The following is a 6480-nucleotide window of genomic DNA, read 5'->3' on the forward strand; positions in this document are numbered from 1 at the left end:
TATTTCCTTCCAAGGGAAGGAAAGAAAATGTATGCAAAAGAAAGAAACCTTTATGTCTGGTTTATTAGCACTATTTGTAAATATTCTCCAACCTTGAAGCCTTTTCCTTCCTTCTTTTCAATAAGAAAATATGTGGGGAGGGATTTTGTCTCATTCCATGAGAAGACTGGAGCTGTTCCATTGTGGGTGGGGGTGCCATTGCCCTGCTGCAATGCAGCATTGCCAGACAAACAGGAGAGCTGTGAGGGGTGCGAGGGCAGGGTGATAGTTTGAGACAGCACAGTTTCAGAAGGTTCATCTGTGTATAAAAGGAAATAAACACTGATTTGGGTGATGTGTTTCTTTTCTGTTACCAATACTGACAGAAATATGTGGAAGTAGGGGTGCAGAGAGTGCCCCTCCCTCAGTGTGTGAGCTGGGCTGCTGTCTGTGCTGCCTTGTGCAGGAGCTCAGAGGGATGCTCAGGCAGGCTGCCTGCTCTGGAGAGCTTTAGGTCCAAAAATTGTTCATGGGAAAAAACTACAGGTGTGCCTATGGCCAAGATAACATTGCCTTAGAGCCTTAACTCTTACATTCCCCTCTCCTGTAGCCAAAAGCCACATATGTCAGGACAGTAGCTGCAAGGCAGGAGATGTTGAGCCAAAGTTTGCTGAGGCTGAGCAAATATTTCTAACTCTGGGATCACTGTGTGCATGTCCTGGGCTTTGCAATCCCCCCTGTGCAGCTGTGGCCAGTTGCTGATGGAGACAAGAGAATGGGTTAGAACACAGCAGAATAGAATATAATTTAATATATTTCAATTGGAAGGGGCCTGCAATGATGTGATGGTCTGGCCCAACTGCCTGACCAATTCAGATCTCTGATATGACCTGACACAGCTGATCTTATTTTCTGACACGATATCTGTCAAATCTTGTCCGATATCTGTCAAGTCTTGTCCCTCTCTGTTTAGGTATATTACAGTACACAGAGTGCCTGCCCAGTCCTTTTTAAACTGCCTTGGAAAGGTGTGAAATTCCCCAAACTCCTCTGGGAAAAACAAGGTGATGTTACTGCTGCTGCCCCCTGCACCAGGCAGTGCCTCCAGGACCCAGCTGGTGGCTGGGGTCAGGGGGTTGGTCATCCCACAAGGCTACAGATGCTGGAACCAGGCTGAGGAAGAGGAGATCTGGGGGCTTGGAAGGCAGCATGGTATCAGTGTAGAAGGTATGTGAGAGCTCAGGGTGGATAGATAGTGAATTTGGGCTCTGCTGTTGATTGCAAGTTGTGGAAGGATTGCCCTGATAAGAAAGACATTTCTGGTGAGCAGGAACAGATTGGATTTTTTTTAAATTTTTTTTTAATAATTGGGCTTTCCTGACTTGAGCACATATATCAATCTTTCTGTGGTGTAAATTAATCTTAGGTGGTGATTTAGACCTGCCAAAGGTCCCGTGCTGGAACAGTGCAGCCGAGGTGCAGTGATCACACAGCCCAGTGTGGCTGGATGGGATGGAGCAGCTGCGTGGTCCTGGGGCTGGGATGGGCTGGAACAGCAGGGAGGAGGGCCAGCACTGGGCTTTTCTCCACCCTGTGACACTGCAGCTGTGAACCCCCGCGGTGAGAGGTGTCTGCCCAAACAGCTGGCACTGCCTGTGTGTCTGTCATAGCAGCAGCATCACACGGGAGAGTGCCACAGTCCCAAACTGCGACCCTCTTCTGAAACGCTGTCCCCTGAGCTGTGGGCTATCCACCAGCCCTGCCAGCCCCGCAACACGCTCTGGCAGCTCCTGCGGGCTCCATGCGCTGGGGATGGGCAGGGAGAGCCAGGCAGGGGCAGGGAGAGCCGGGCAGGGGCAGGGAGAGCCGGGCAGGGGCAGGGAGAGCCGGGATGGGCAGGGAGAGCCGGGCAGGGGCAGGGACAGCCGGGCAGGGACAGGGAGAGCCGGGCAGGGGCAGGGGGAGCCGGGCAGGGGCAGGGACAGCCGGGAGGGGCAGGGGGAGCCGGGCAGGGGCAGGGACAGCCGGGCAGGGACAGGGAGAGCCGGGCAGGGGCAGGGAGAGCCGGGCAGGGGCAGGGGGAGCCGGGCAGGGGCAGGGAGAGCCGGGCAGGGGCAGGGAGAGCCGGGCAGGGACAGGGAGAGCCGGGCAGGGGCAGGGACAGCCGGGCAGGGACAGCCGGGCAGGGGCAGGGACAGCCGGGCAGGGACAGCCGGGCAGGGGCAGGGAGAGCCGGGCAGGGGCAGGGACAGCCGGGAGGGGCAGGGAGAGCCGGGATGGGCAGGGAGAGCCGGGCAGGGACAGGGAGAGCCGGGCAGGGGCAGGGACAGCCGGGCAGGGACAGGGAGAGCCGGGCAGGGGCAGGGACAGCCGGGAGGGGCAGGGAGAGCCGGGATGGGCAGGGAGAGCCGGGCAGGGACAGGGAGAGCCGGGCAGGGGCAGGGACAGCCGGGCAGGGACAGGGAGAGCCGGGCAGGGGCAGGGACAGCCGGGAGGGGCAGGGAGAGCCGGGATGGGCAGGGAGAGCCGGGCAGGGACAGGGAGAGCCGGGCAGGGACAGGGACAGCCGGGAGGGGCAGGGAGAGCCGGGATGGGCAGGGAGAGCCGGGATGGGCAGGGAGAGCCGGGATGGGCAGGGAGAGCCGGGCAGGGACAGGGAGAGCCGGGCAGGGGCAGGGAGAGCCGGGCAGGGGCAGGGACAGCCGGGCAGGGGCAGGGACAGCCGGGCAGAGACAGCCGGGCAGGGACAGCCGGGCAGGGACAGCCAGGCTCCGGGGCGTGCGGGAGCCTGATGCCCGCAGCCCCCCTGGCTGGCTGCGGGGTTTGGGAGCGCCCAGCAGCTCGCCTGGCATGCCCCGGTGCTGGGCACATAGATAATCCGCGGGCAGGAGCCGTGCTTGAACTGCATGTGAACCGTAAATCCCCGCTCCCAAAGGCCAGGGCAGCTCCCGCTGGCTCGCCCAGCCTGGAGCCCGCACCGCCGCCCCCGGCAGCCGGCTCGTTTAAATTGCTTTATAAATGGGCCAAAGAACTCTGGCTCCAGCCTTCATCTGAGTAATAAATACACAATAAAGCAGCCTCGGCGGCTGAGGGAGGCCAAACAATCAACACTTCCAAAACGGGGAGGATGCTCGTACTGAAAAGAGGTGGTCTTTTGTAATGTTTTAGCCCTTTTCTGCCCCTTTTAGGGATTTCTCCCGGAGGAGATGGAGTAGAGGCTATGTTTAGCCAGCTGTATGCCCAGATGGTCACAACACTTATGAACAACATCCCCTAGGAATAATTGTATTAAGTCTTCTTCGGATTTTATACTCTTGAGGGTTTTGGTTTTGGTGGGGTTTTTTTGGTATTTTGGGTTTTGGTTTTTTTTTAAAAAAAAACCTCTAGAATTAATGGTTTGGCACTTCTGCATTTGATTACTGTATTAAGAAACCAGCCAGGCTTTTGTAACCACCTCCAAACACGAGACATCACAGAGAGCCATGACTTCTTAATGAAAAGCTGGAAAGTGTACCATTGAGGCTGAGGTAGATGTGCTGACTTGCCAGAAAGGACATTTGAACCCTGCTATACCAGTATGCCCACATGGATTTGCCTCCATACTCACCAGCCAGGTGAGGAGCTCCTCTCACAGGGACAAGAAGAGCCACTGGAGAGTTTCCCTCCTCCTGTTAAGCTGCGCACAAGGGAATGAACGTGTGCTCTATTTGGCTTGCAAATTTTACACCACTTATTGCATTTCCACTCACTTCTTCCTTTGGGGAGAGAGAAAGGAAAGCAACCAGAGGAAAGAAAGCAAGCAAAGAAAAGAAAGCAACAAACAAGAGAGATCAATGGACCATGGCAGAGCACTGCTGCACACACACTTTGCACCCGCCCTGGGAGAAGGAAGGGAAGGGTGGGGGGAATGAGGGGATTAACGAAGGCAAAGCCACACAGTTCAGTTAAGGAACGTGCTGAGGGATGAGAGTGGTGGTGGGAACTAGTTAAAAACTTTCCAGGAAGACCATTTGGAAGGATAGGTACATTTTAAAAGTTAGCGTTCGTTTTCCTGCTGCATCCCAGTGGATCACGAAGTGCTTGGCAGGAAAAAGCACTGCCCCCTTGTTAGCAAACTCCTGTCTGATGACACTCATTTTACACACAGGGACATTGAGGCACAGAGAGGTTATTGCAAGGAGAAATTCACTTCCGTTAGGGAAATATAGATAACACCTGTGATTGCAGAGATCTGACCATAACAGCCAGGAGGCCCTTGCCCAAAACCTTACATTTCTGTTTGCTGTTGCAGTGTCAGAAAAGCCATGAATAGAGACATAAAAAGGATCTGCAAAACATCCACCCCACACCAGGATCACCAATTCTTCTCTGCAACCCATCACAAACTGTCGTCAGTGACCTGAAGCCACAAGTGTTATATTCAGCAAAAAGCAGCTGAAAAGGGCATGACTGGTGGTCTGGGTCCTTGTGATAGCAGGGAATGTATAAAATTGCTAAAACAGATGTGAACACTGCCTATTGCTCCAGTGAGATCCTGGACACCAAAGATGCCCTGCATGTAGTGCATGGGAAATTAGATCTGTGCTTCCCTGAAGCCATAGCAGCCTACAAAACATCACACCACAGGCAAAACCAGCTGCTCCTGGCCCAGGAGACCCCAGCAAAAACAGCTGCATGGTGTCAGAGGAAGGGAGCATTGCTCTCTGCCTCGTGTTTGAACTCTGAGAAGTGGCTGGTGCAGGAGTGCCCAGGCTTGGGTGTGAGTGTGCCTCAGTCCCGAGGCTGCTCTGGCAGCTGGCAGCAGCAGGAGTGCAGCAGCAGCCTGTCAGTCCCTGCCACGGCCCTTGTTCGGGTGCTGCGGGGTGGTTTGGCTGATTCCTGCCATTCCTCCACTCCTCAAGACCCTGGTGGAATGGCTTTGCTGCCCCTCTCTGTTCCTGCGCCGCTGCAGGCAGCTACAGCAAACCCCATAACTGAGGCTGCTGGCATTATCCTCCCACCACACAGGATTCCTGCCTCTAAAACAGAGCAGGGATGAGATTAGCATCTTCTCCCTCTCTTGCTACGCCAGCTTTTGACAGACAGAGGGATGGGGGAGTAGAAAACGGGGTAAAGATAGAGCTGTGTGTTTTGATAGGAATTGTCATTGCCCTGATAGCAGTGAGGTTATGTGGGGACACAGTGGCTCTGACTTGCTGCAAGCCACTGGCTGGAGGAAAGGGTGCCAGAGGAGCTCAGCAAGGAGAGGTTTTACCTTAGCACAGACCATGGAGTGCATGGGGATAACAAACCCCTGCCTCTGCTGGCACCATAAACATGTAATGCACAAACCCTGCAGGCTCAGGTCACGGGATTCATCCTGCTGAACCCCACAGCCCGCAGGACCAGGCACAAATTTTTATCCTGTTCAATGCATCATTCAGGAATGAAGCAGGTCTCCCTCTGTCTTTTAGAAGACACGTGTTTTCATTGCATATGCTCCAAGTAGAAGCTAAAGATCCAGAAGCTATGGCCATGGAGTTTTGGCGTTCCCTCTCATCAGTTTGGTTAATTGCTCGTTTCATTTACTAGCTGGGTTTTAACTTTCCTATGGATCACTTGGCTCTTGAAATTCTGTAAGTACTGAAAGTCAGCAAATTTTGGGAAGTGTTCTCTGGAGGAAAGTCCTGGAACTCTTACAACAGGCATAATTTTCATTTGTGCAGGTTTAGTGCCCTCACAGAATAAATAAGCATTAACTATCCCACAACTGCGCCAAAATGCAGTCAGTTTGTAGCCTGCTGTGTGCTGCACTGGAAGCCTGAGCATTTTACCTTGCAGGCTAAATGCCTCTGTGAACAGAAATTGGGATCATTACTCAGGAGATACTTTCCAGATGAAACCTCACTCAAAAATAGCTATGCCTGAATTTAATACCTGTAATACCAAGACAGTGGTATTTGCATTTAAACACTGACTTCAGTGTGAGGGAACTCATGTGGGAGAAAGGTGTATTTTTAACTAACCCTTCTAGCCACTGGGTGCCACTAGTGACTTGTTGGGTTGAGGGAAGTGCAGCTATCCTGAAACTTTAAGGAAACAGCCCACACGTAAATCCTCACAATATATTAGTACATAGGAAGTTGACCTTCAACTGATTCAATTTACCTAAAAAGCATCCACCCTGTGTGTCTCTGATTTCCCTGTGTTCCAGCTCCCTGTGGCTGTATTTCAGTGCCAGGGTATCACTCAGGGTGCTGGGTTAGAGGCTGTGGAACCAGCTCTTGGAAAGCCTGATGAAGCTACAAAGCACTCAAGCTTACACTTACGTTTATGACAGCTGAGCAGCGCCTTTGCAATCAGTGACACTGCTCACGTGCTTACAGACACACACATACTTGACTGGATTAGTGCATGAAGGGACTGGAACTGAAGGCATGGTCAGCAAAGAGGCCCAGTGAGCTACTGCTCTTGCTGCTGGTTATCCTCCCCAAATTCATCCTTTGCAATGCAGACACAATT

General features: G+C 53.2%; 1 long non-coding RNA gene across 1 annotated transcript; it reads right to left on the bottom strand.

Annotated features, from left to right (window-relative positions):
* Positions 1-649: 649 nt before the first annotated feature.
* Positions 650-6229, bottom strand: LOC135295184 (uncharacterized). The gene is made up of 3 exons (XR_010357206.1): positions 6127-6229; positions 3587-3655; positions 650-737 (listed from the first exon to the last, which is right to left on the bottom strand). It is a non-coding gene; the product is annotated as an uncharacterized LOC135295184 (long non-coding RNA).
* Between the last annotated feature and the right edge of the window lie 251 nt (positions 6230-6480).

Source organism: Passer domesticus, chromosome 2 (genome assembly GCF_036417665.1).
Source record: "Passer domesticus isolate bPasDom1 chromosome 2, bPasDom1.hap1, whole genome shotgun sequence".
Lineage (NCBI taxonomy): Eukaryota > Metazoa > Chordata > Aves > Passeriformes > Passeridae > Passer > Passer domesticus.